The sequence below is a fragment of the Arvicanthis niloticus genome, chromosome 3 (assembly GCF_011762505.2).
Source record: "Arvicanthis niloticus isolate mArvNil1 chromosome 3, mArvNil1.pat.X, whole genome shotgun sequence".
NCBI classification, from domain to species: domain Eukaryota; kingdom Metazoa; phylum Chordata; class Mammalia; order Rodentia; family Muridae; genus Arvicanthis; species Arvicanthis niloticus.
In genome coordinates, this window is record NC_047660.1 from 68169221 (window position 1) to 68181480 (window position 12260).

The window sequence follows — 12260 nt, forward strand, 5'->3', positions numbered from 1 at the left end:
CTGAGACTGGTTGAAATCTACAAGGAATAAATGTATATAGAGAAGAGGTGAGGTACAAGGACAGAACCCAGGAGAACTATGACATTAAGAGGTCAGGTGGAAAATAGAAACCATTCAAGAAGACCAACACACACTTCCAGGGGAGGGAGGAGGAAACTTAGGAGAGAGAAATATAGCAGAAGCTGATGATGTTTCAGGAGGAATGGTTAGAGGACCCCAGTGCTTCAAAATGCCAGGCATAATGAAACTAATAGCTGACCGTGCACTTGACAAAGGCAGGCCATGGAGACTTGATGAGATGGTGGACAAGAGTATGGTGATTGGGATCACATGCACTAGACTAAATATGAAAGATACTTAAGGGGAGAAATTGGAAACTGTAAATATAGGTTATTGAAAAAATTTTGTGCAAAGAAAGCAGAAGAAATGAAGGCAGTAGGTAAAGATGAGTTTGAAGTAAATAGAACATTTGCAGGCCAAAACAATGACTTAAGAGACAGAAATTAATAATGTCAGAGAGAGAATACAGAGAGAGAATTATTTGAAATAATGTAATTGCTGTATTCTATTGCTCTGACATCACTAAGGGAGGGTTGTGATATAGGATGAAATGGGATTTGTAGGACTCTGTTGATATAAATCTCCCTGTTTGTCAAAAGAGGTCTGGATCACGTCTCACCACAGCTTTGCTGCAGGTCAGCCTTGGCTTTTGGGAGCCCAGCCCTTCTCTAAAGGATCCATCAGTAACTTCTAAAAATCTTACAATCTATCACTGAGTGCAGATAGTGACCGGGAGCCCTTTTTGAACCATGCACTTGACCTTATCCTGTTTTCTTTCAGTAGACTGTTTGAGACTGGGTTCTATAGTGATATTCTATCATCAGCTGAAGGTTTGTAATGAATCCCACCCCATTGCTCTGTGCCATCTCTATCTGAAGAACACTTCCAAATTCTAGAAGAGAAGAATTTAAGTATGTTTACCATCAAGAAACAATAAAATGTAAGGTGACAGATCATTGTATCTGATGTGATCACTACCCAATGCATATACAAATTAAAACATTCCCCATAAATATGTATAATATATGTCAATCAGAAGAGAAAGCTTTGCACAGTGGCAGTATCATAGCCAATAAGGTTTAACTGAGGCACAATTATTGCTAATATAAAAGAAGAAGAAAAGAATACCACCTACTTCTGACTCTTTGGTTTTCTGGGAGTGCCTGTGGCTGCTTTGTCTTAGCAGTTCTCAAGGTCCTGCTTTCTACTTTATCCAGTTGAGTTGATTCACTCTCAAGCTTCTCCATCTCTTATGCAACTGTACTCTCGGGTCCCTCTTTTGTCTATATCAGGCCAATATTCCAAACTTTCTAGTACCACACCTACCTAAATGTCCTCCAGGCATGTCACACATAGAAGCAAGTCATCAGTCTATCTTTTTCCTCTGCATTATGCCTATTAACTTCCAATATCTGTACCAAAACAATCACCCAGCCCAGAGGTCTGGAGTTCTTCCCCACTCTGCCCTTTCCTTTGCTTATTATTTTATTAGTCCTGTCTATTCTACTCCAGTCATGTGCTTTCTAGACCTCCTGCCTCTGCATTGGCTGTGTCTATCACATCTGTTCCCAGTCTCAAGGCCCGATAACACACCATGGCTACCTGTTGTTTCTTTCTGTAAATGTTTGTTCACCTAACTTCCCTGGTCACCTATCTGGAATGGTCCTTCATTTTCTGTGAAATAAAATCCAAACTCTTTAGGATGTCACAATCAAAGGCCAGCTAATGTCTTCTATTTTAATACACACATTCCTCTTTATCTAAAGTGCCAAATAATGCATACTTGATGCAGACAATCTGGAAGGCACAGAAGCAAAGAGAGAGTAGAACAAAATTATTCATAATTCCACCACTAAGAGGTGATTAGTGTTAACACTTTACTATATATCCTTCCAATTTTTTATAACTACACATGTACATGTTTTTATTTTGTACCAAGCATTTCTCCTATTGGTCTATATGAATAAGTTAATTTTAATTTATCTACCCTTTCTCATATATATAGCCTCTTAACCTACTTAACTAATCACATGTAATTTTAGGCCTAAATTTTCCTTTCTCATATCCCATCTGGTCTTTATACATGCACTCTCTGAATCTCATCAAGAAGTAGCTCACTGTTTTAATGACATTGTTGTCTCAGTGTGCTTTTCTTTCTCTGACTCTTACTATATACACTGGCTCAGATGCTCCTCTCCCTGGTGCCCTCCACAGAAAGGAAAGCTCTTATTTGTATTTGAAGGCTCTATTTTAAATGTTATCTTATACACATTGTCTACTGCCCCAGGTTGGGTTAATCCTCCCTCTGTACTTCCAATGTTATGTGCACACCTTTCCTGGAGCACTTAGCTCGCTATCAGGGGCTGTTTGCTTTGCATGAGACTTTCTGATTCTCAGAACTTGGAGAGGACAGGGATTTACTTTTATTTCAGCTTGGGCAAATTTCTCATCTCTGTCAAGTTTTTCGTACTAATGAATGGATGACTTCAGTATTCCTTGAAAAAGTATTTCTTTCATTGAAAGAGAAAGAATGCAGGATGGTGGTGATTGGAAGCCAAGAAAAATTATGACCACCAACAAATGAATCAAGAAGATGTTGCTGTTTGGAGAACAGCAAATAGCAGCCTGCAGTCATCTGACCTGGTAGATTAAAGCTCGTGAACACATGAGTGCTAATGGATGTCTTAAAATGTTCTGTGTTTAAGTGAAGAAATAAAAGGCAGTTACTAAAAATACAGAATAGTACACATTTGTGAAAAGCATTTAGCAAGAAAATAGAGTTCCCACCTCCCTCTTTTGAAATCGTCTGATTGGTCCTCATGGCACAATATTAATATATCTCTAAGCACTTGCACAAGGGTGAGTTATGCAACTGAAGCTTACTAGTGAAATTATTACAGTAGGTATTTACTTCTGTTCATGTTTAGTGTACATCATGGTGACAAGATTTGTGCTTCTTTATATACGAGGGGTGTGTCTTATAAACAGTTACAAATAGTGCCATTGGTATTCATCACTGAGCACATTTTTACAATGTTGTTGTAGAGAAGTTGTTTATTGTGATATATTTGTATTAAAAACACAAATGTATACTAAACTCGATAAACATGCTATAAAATACTTCTGCTCATTACCCACATTAGATTTAGCATTATGTTTCAGATATATATTGGTTGCCTAATCCACGACCTGTTGGAGACGGAAGTCTAACCCAAAAGCCATAAACTGAAAACAGGAAAACACAGATGAGTCTATCCTTCTGCTCTGCCACTTGGTAGCCTTTTAAATTTGCATGCGAAGATAATTTCTCAGGGCAACAATTATATTTCTTTAAAAACAAAAGGGTAGGGAATGAGTAAGATCTGTTTCACAGTGTATTGTTTATGCCTCTGTTGCTGTGATTACACTGACCAAAAACAATGTTGGGGAAAAGAGTGTAGTTCATCTTATAAGTCACAGTCCATCAGTAAAAGAAGCCAGGACAAGAGTCCAGGCAGAAACTGAAATAGATCTCATGGAGAAGTGCTACTTACTGGCTTGCTTCTAGATGTGTTCTGCTACTTTTCTTACACCTCCTTTATCAGTTAGCAACCCCCAAAATGCCCCCCACAAACATGTCCACAGATAAATCTGATGAAAAGAACTCCTCAACTGAGGGTCCTTCTCCCCAGGTGTGTCAAGGTGACAACCAAGATTAGCCATCACACACAAGTGGTTGACAGGATTAAATAAACAATGTATATAAAATGCCAGGCTATTAAATGCCGTATTTAGTATATGAAAGCTATCAAGACTTCGGAGGAACAAAAATGAACTGATATATGGTTCCAAAGTTAACCAACATTTTCTTAAGTAAACTATTTGCTTCTTTTTATTCATAGTCAACATTGCATTGTGAATGGTTGTCGATAAAATTGTTTTATCAAGATGTTAAAGGCGATTTATCAATTATCACATTCACAATGACACCTGTTTGTGGATATTGCCTACCCTTCCACCTATTTATGGTTGACCCAATGCTGTAACCAAAACATTCCTACTTGGACTGTACCAAGACACATTTTATTTAAAATGGACTGGAACTAATTTGTCAAGAGTGTTTGTATCATAGACTAAGCCAGAATCAATAAGACATAGGATGAGTCTGCATGCCTGGAGGTGTGGGTACTCAGGCACCCAAGTAGAAAGAGGGCCTGGAGAGAGAGAGAGAGAGAGAGAGAGAGAGAGAGAGAGAGAGAGAGAGAGAGAGAGAGAGAGAGCAGGTAAGAGTGGGCTCTCAGAGGCAGGCTGTATATTTTGAGGGATGGAATGCAGGTTGCATAAAGAGACAACAGCAGCAGAGGAAGTGATAAGTAAGGTAAATTTGGTGATGGTCTTTGGGAAGTGGTATTGTTCTACCATGTAAAAATGTTAAAGAAAAAGTTCTTTCTAAATGCTATTTATATAGCAGTAAATATAACAGACAGGCTGTTTTATGCTGTGGTTAAAAAATATCTTTGTATTCTTTATAGTTACAGTTTTTAAGTTAAAAAGCATTTAATTACTTCTAAAAATAGAGAAATATAAAGAAGAAAAATAACTTTGCTTTCATAACTTAACTTCTGATAATTTGGCTAATTTCTTTCCGGTCTTCTTAAATATATGTAGGCCTTTATTTCTTGATTTTTTTAAATTTTATTTTATTTTTTGACTTATTCACTTTACATCCTGCTCACTGCTCCTGGTCACCTCCTCCCACAATTCTTCCCCCAACCCCCATCCCCTTCTCTGAGCTGGTGCCCCCCACCCTGGTATAAAAAATAGAAACTATAGTTGTCACCATTGTAGCTAGATCTCTCTCTCTCTCTCTCTCTCTCTCTCTCTCTCTCTCTCCCTTTCTCTCTCTCTCTCTCTCTCTCTCTCTCTCTCACACACACACACACGCATGCCTTTTTTTAACTATTTAATATTTTATGATGATTTATTTAACTGCTTTGAGAGGCTAGAATTGAATTCTTTCAGAGAATTTGGAAAAATTGATTCTCAGTCGTTTTAGACTAAATACAATAGAAAGGCCCAGAATGCTACTGATGGCTTGTTTGTTTTGAGAGCTGTTGACGGGTCCTGTGGTGTCCATATGGGTTTGAAGGACATGGATAAAATGCTATAAGTAGGACTTAGGCAGTAGCCTATGACTGGAGAAACAGGAAGCCCTCTCTCTTTTTTGGTAGGTGTTCTTCATTCTTGTCTCAGCAGCAGGCTGGCTTCTCTGTTTTCTTGCCCAAATGGACAAAAATAGTCACTGCCACCACTTTTAGTGTTTATGTGTCCTCTATTCAAGAGCACAGACAGATTGAGCAAGAATCTCTTCTAAATCCAGATCCCTGGGAAAAGTCACTCTTTGTTTCAATTTATGGCATATATATACGCTAGCTGATATTGATTGTGTTAGGGTAGACTTACACCATCCAGGCTACCAGACTGACCTGCAGCATCATGGATTGTGGGAATAAGAGAAGTTTTAGGAAAAACGATCAGTTAACCAAGAAGTCATCTTGATAGCAATTTATTTCACAGAGCTTTGTATGCATTTGTTTGTATTAAAGCATAGACTTGAATCCGGATTCAATCTCAAGCTGGATATTCATCTCAGACAGTAGATATTCATCTACTGTGCAGTCACATGGACCACATAGAGTTTTGATCTCTAGAACCCATGTAAAGCTAAATGTGCATGTGCTTGTAATCTCAGATTTGGAGAGGCAGATATAAGCAAATGCTTGGGGCTCACTGGCTAGCCTGTGAACTCCAAGTCAAGGAGAGACCTTGTCTCACAAAACAAGGTCAACAATGCCGAGGAAAGGCAATTGAGGTTAATTTCTAGCTTCCACATGCAGATATATGTATAAAAACCCCTTCTTCTTCCCCGAGTTTCAAACTGTTCTTCTGGTCCTGATAGCCTTTAAACATTGATCCAGATTATATTTTGTGAGGTTACAGACACTGTCTAATCCTACAGACTTGGAAAGTGCGGGGATCTGCTGAGAGGGAAGTTTCTGTGGAGTTCACAAATGGCATTGCAGGATGTTTATGAAGCGTTATTGAGATTCACTGATTACATCAAGTTTGGAAGACATATTTTTTTTTTCTAGGTCAGAGAGGGCAACACACTAGTGCCTTCAGACTTGGTGCACTGTAATCAAGGATGACATTTAACATTGTACATTTTAAACAGGGATTGAAAATTACAGTCTTCTGCAGCCTGGGATTTGCTATTTTTAGATTGGGGCCAGAGCCAAGATGGCCCCAGTGAGGTGTCAATAATGTTCCCTTGGTCTTGAAAACTGGACACACAAAGTAAGAATTATTTTTACCTTAGTAAAAATGAGGATCCCAAAAGCGTCAGAGCGTACAAGTTTTACTGTAGCACCTTAGCATATTCCAAAGCACACGTGCTCAGGGTCTGTCTTGAGGTTCTGTTTACACCTGTGTTTAATTCTAGGCACTTAAGAGAAAAGATTCAGATCCAGTGAGTTCGGAAATTACTTGAAGTACCATCACTTCTGCTTCGAATCAGAGTGGCAGGTTCTATAAAAGAGGCATGCATACCTGAAATTGTATCATTAGAACTGTCAATATCTTTTTAGAACACAGATATTTAGAAGTTGAGGTTTGTTAGTTTTCAATTATCAACTTTCAATACATGAAGTGGATGCTGCCTGGTTTGATCTTTTCTGAGGCACATCAAATTGGTAATCAGAGTGATTTAAAATATTTTCATTATTATTTTAGAAAAGTACCTTACTATATAGTCCAGGCTGGTCTTGAACTTGCAATCCTCCTACTTCCACCTTCTAAGACAGGTTGCAGGTATGCACCACCATCATGCCCACCTCATGGAGATCTTTCAAGAGCCTTAATTGGGTCTTACCATTCCTCTGGTAAAGCTCTTCAGTGGTGTGGTGGTTTCAGTGAGAATGTCCCTCATAGGTTCATATATTTGAATACTTGGTTCCCAGTTAGACTCCAGAGAGGTTTTAGATGTGTGAAGTTGTGTGAGGAAGTATGGCCCTAAAGGTAGGCTTTGAGCACTTAAAACCTCTAGCCACTACCCCTTTGCTAATTCCCTGCTTGCATTTGAAGATGGGCGCCCTCAGCTGCCTTCAGCTGCCTTGCCTGCTGCTTGCTTCTATATCCCATGCACTTATCCTTTTGACACCATAGTCAAAATAAACTCTTTATTCCATAAGTTGCCTTGGTCATAGTGTTTTAATACAACAGAAAAGTAACATTTACAAGTGGTTCATGAAACTCATCAAAAAACTGTAATATTCTGAACCCAGACCACAAAGTCCTAAGTAGCTGTCTCTTTGGCTGGCCCTGCCTCTCCTTGTTCTCCCCATGCTGGGTCATCTTGGTACATGCTCCAGAATCTCTCATGTCTCAGACTGACAGATCCTTCCTTCTCTCTTCATAGGGCAGTAGCTCCTCCTACTTACCAGATCTTATATTAAGTGTCATCACCTCAGAAAGGGCCTTTTCACTCTGCACATCTATCTTCTCATGTGTTTCGCCTCTAGAGCACTTACTGTGGGCTGCAACTACAGGTTATGTGCATTTTGCATTTTGCGACTGTTTAATGTGTACCCTGCTTGGTAGGCTCTTAGTCCCCTCAGGGTAAAGATGGGTCAATTTGTTCAATATTGTGTGTCTAGCACAAAGAACAGTACACGTGTACTTTCTAAATTGTGTTGAATGACTGAACCTTATTAAAAATTAAAATAGACTTAACGAATCTTTTTATTTGGAATATCTTCAAGTGTACATAGAAGTTACGAATGTATGACAGAGCTTTGCTGTGTTCCTGAACTTATCTTTGCACACTATGAATACTATATCACTATGTCACATGTGTCAATACTATAAAACCAATACTCATGTTTTGATATTAATTAAACTTTATGTTTTATTTGGCTTCCACCAGTTTTTTTAATTCATATTCTCTTTTCTTTCTGGAATGTAAACCCAGGGTGTCTCATCACATTTACTTGTCCTTTGTCTCAAGTAGGATTTAATACATTGCATTCAAAAAGCAATTTCCATTTCAAACTATCAAACGGAACTTGCTGGATATTTTATGGCTTAGATTGGATTAGATTTTAAAATTTAACTACTAGTTTTTAAAATGATGTAAAATTAAAGTCATATTAGAAAGGATCCATGATATGACATGAGGTAGCATCTCAGAGATTTTCTACCACCATGTAGAACAATGAGTTCTTAACATTTCAACTGTTTAATATTTGGAACGACACAGACATATTTGAAAATATAAGTAAATCTGTGAGTTAATAATTCACTTCAAATGCACACATATATGTATGTCAATTTTTATTCAGTTTATTTTATTGTGTGGGAATTTTACTTCCATGAACAGATTGTTAAAATATGATTCCATTGAATGTTGTCTGCTTTTTATATTGTTATTATGTATATAAAATACATATATTTTATACATAATACATGTATTACATAATATATGTTATATGCATTATATAAGATACATATAATACATATATTATCTAGAAAATTGAAATAACTCAAATTTGTTAATTTAAAAAGAACCTGTTTTATTCAAAAGGTGATTTTAGTGAGAAGATGTCAGTAGTTTGAACACAATAACTTTGAAGTGGTCCAAGCATTGTGACCTGCAGCCCACCTTTGAAGGTCAGCTATCTTCTGTTTAATGAAATCCTAACAACTTCTAAAAACTCTGACTCATAAGGACATAAGATAACAAATTAAATTAGAGATCTCACAGCTTATTTTGCAGGAAGAAGACCTCAGCAAACACTGGATTTCCCAAACCCCTCAAAGTGAACAAGTCACATATATTTCATTAACACTCACGTCAATAAAATTGTTACTGAGCAAAGGTCTGTACCAACTATGCCATTTTTACTAGTGGGGAAGGAATGATGGGTTCATGTCTCAAAGGTGAGGTCATTTAAGCAGCATTAGGATTCAAACAGCCTGCACCACATCCACATAGTTTCATAGTCTTTGTCTGCATCGACATGCTATGACACATTTTTATCTGCGGACCTTATTTTTCCATAGAATTGTATCTCAAAAAGAACTTGTAGTTTCAGCTGCCTTATAATGGCCACTGTAAGGTTCTGAGTGAAGAAAGCCGTTCAGTTCCTAACTATACAGTAAAGCCAATGATGAATATTCTTCTCATTAAACTATGCTAGGAGTGGGTTTCCCTGTTATTTGAAAGGTGATACAAGCATCTTCCTAAACGTCATCTAAAACTTCAAACCATGGCTTCTATAAACACAACAGCTTCCTGGTAGTCAAGGAGAGTCCTTTACTATTCTTATATTTAATCTCTATATATTTAATCTTTATGCTATTCTATAATTTTCTTGCTTTTAAAAACATCTGGAGAAGGCAAATCCTGATTCTGATAGAGCTGTCTTGGCAAACCCTGGAGAAGGTTTCTTGTGAGATCATTGACTGTGTTTCCAGTGCTCCTCCATGCTGATGCTTAAGGTAGTAAGTTGCATTGACCTGCAAGGACAGCTTTATCTCTGAAGCAGTACAACCTATTTTTCTCTCAAAGTACAGTTTTGCTTGGCATTGCAATTGTTTCTGTTTCCCAAAAGGCTCACAGAATGCTTCCTTCAGGAACATTCACAGAAAATCTGGACTTACAGGCTTTGTGAGGGAACTCGGTTTTCCCCTTTTGTTGGTGAAAAATAGGATAGCTGCTGGCATCTCTAATATTTATGTAAAAATTAATGTAAATGAGTGCATCTGAGGAGAAGATTTTATTTGATAAAGGTATTGGTTCCATTTTTATCCCCTGTTCTTACCACAGCCTAGTCTATTGTCCTTTTCCAAGTCACACTGGATCCCAATGTTACTCACATGATGAATAGTTGTACTGCTTAGCAACAGTCTGAATGCTTTAGGTTGCAAGTACAAGGAACTCATCTTACACTGGGTAAGCAATAAAGAAACTTACTCTCTTGGCTCATAGGAAGCTACACACACTAATGTTTCTGACCTGGTGGCCTTTGTTATAAAAAAAGGAGTCAGACTCTAAATCTTTCCTCTCTTATTTACCTTATTTCTGTGTTATGTTTTGCAAAAGATTTCTTCATTTCAAGTCCATTAATTTTTTTTTACTTAAAATTTCACTAAAGTTTTGATAGCTCTCTTTTATTTTACTAATATTTCTTTTAAAAATATGGCATACTATTCCTATTTTATGGATGTAACATATGCTATAAATATATTTTTTGAAGTTTTCTTTTCCAAAATGCATTAAACAACAAAAAAAAATCTATCATCACACTCTTGGAAGTATTTGGTTTTTTGCTTGTTTGTTTAACTGCTTATATTATATACGAAAGAACCAAAAACTATTTGGAATATGTGACAATGCATGATGGGTTTCATCATAGCCATGGCAAAACATCTGAGAGAGCAACTTAAAGGAAAAAATATTTATTTTGGTTTACAGTTTTGGAGGAGGCTGCTCATGGTTGCTCAGGGTGGCACACGTGGTTAGAATAGTGTGGTGGCAAAAGACTATGGTAGAAAAAATATTTTTTGTGGTGGACAGTGAGCAGAGAGAAGGTGTTATAGGAAGAGGCCACATGACAAAATACAGCTCTGTGGCATGCTTTTAGTGATCTACTTTCTCCAACGAGTTCCATAGTCAAAATTCATTCACTACATCACAGCTTTCCATAACCAGTCACTTCTCAGAAGCCTATCAGCTGATACCCAACCTTGAATACAGGATAAGGAACATTTCATCATCAAACCATAGCAGTTAGTGATCAAGAACTAAGAAGAGATTTTTTTTTCCTTCTTTCAAGGTACTGTGTTTACATGCTGCGGTTTCATGTATTCTGACAAATATCATAAGATCCTAAATCACAGTCAAAGGAATTTATCCCTCATAGTATAGCAAACAACATGACCTCATGTTCACCTTCCCCTTATTGCTTCCCAAGTTCCACAAATACAATATGGATAACAACAGTACATTCTACATGTTGTTGGCTTGTTTCACAGCTAAAAATTCTGAGCTCAGCAAACCCCAATATTTTATAATGACCTAAAGGCAAACCTACCTAAACTTTGAGAACTTTGGGTAATATCTTAGTTTGCTTTTTCTGTTTCTGTGATCACACTCTCTGACCAAAAGCAACCTGAGTTGGAAAGATGAGACGGGTTTATTTGTGTGTGTGTGTGTGTGTGTGTGTGTGTGTGTGTGTGTGTGTGTGTGTGTGTGACAGTTCATCACTGAGAGGATGAACACAGGGCAGGAGCTCAAAACAGGAACCTAGAAGCATGCCTAAGTGGGGACCATGGAGTAACACTACTTACTGTCTTGCTTTCTCAGTTTGGTCAGCTACCTTTTTTATACAACCCAGAATTTCTTGCCCAGATATGTCAGCTTGACAACTGAAGGTAATTATGACAGGTAACAAACTTGCCTTCTGTACTACATAGAACTTTGGAGGGTTTTTTGTTTGTTTGTTTTGGGGGTCTGTTTGTTTTGGTTTTAGTTTTTGTTTTTGTTTTTGTTTTTTTTAATCTTCTAAACATTGAAGAGGCTCTTGAGAAGATGTCCAGAACCAAAAATCTTTCCTCGCACAAAGTATGCAGGAGTGTAAGAGAGATCATGGTTCCCAGTGGGTACCTGTTTACTAGGACTTTATTGTTGAATGATTGGGCTTTTTTTTTTTTTTTTTTTTTTTTTTGACTATTCAGTTACACTTCATTAAGATCTGTTCTCTTGGATCAGAGAAAGTTTTCTAAATCTCCTAATAACCCATATTCTGTGAGTTGAATTGGAAAGAAACTTGCATGTCCTAGTGAGCAGTGTATACAGGTTCTTTTAATTCTTCTGTGGTTTTAGCATACTGCTCCAATCTCCACTCATACCTTGTGTCCCTGTAGACTTATGCTTGAACATCAATGAAGGACCAAGCTGTTGCATTGGCCACAGAAAAGGGAGCACAGTCAGTCTGGTGCTATACAGAATTAGGATCAGGGTTAAGAAGCCATCAGTTATAACAGATAGGCTTAGCTACAAACACCACTTCCATTCGCTGTGAGCAGTAACTAGGACCACAATTCTGGGGCTTTGGAAATCTTTGTTGTAAAAGGAATGAATTTCCATGTTGTTCCCCCTC

The 12260-nt window shown here is 37.6% G+C and overlaps 1 protein-coding gene and 1 pseudogene across 2 annotated transcripts in view; both read left to right on the forward strand.

Moving 5' to 3' along the window:
* The window catches only part of Slc35f4 (solute carrier family 35 member F4), a 222023-nt gene that overhangs the window by 4308 nt on the left and 205455 nt on the right, over nt 1-12260 (forward strand). The gene's annotated exons all lie outside the window — the stretch shown is intronic.
* LOC143441856 (U4 spliceosomal RNA) lies at nt 1104-1231 on the forward strand (annotated as a pseudogene).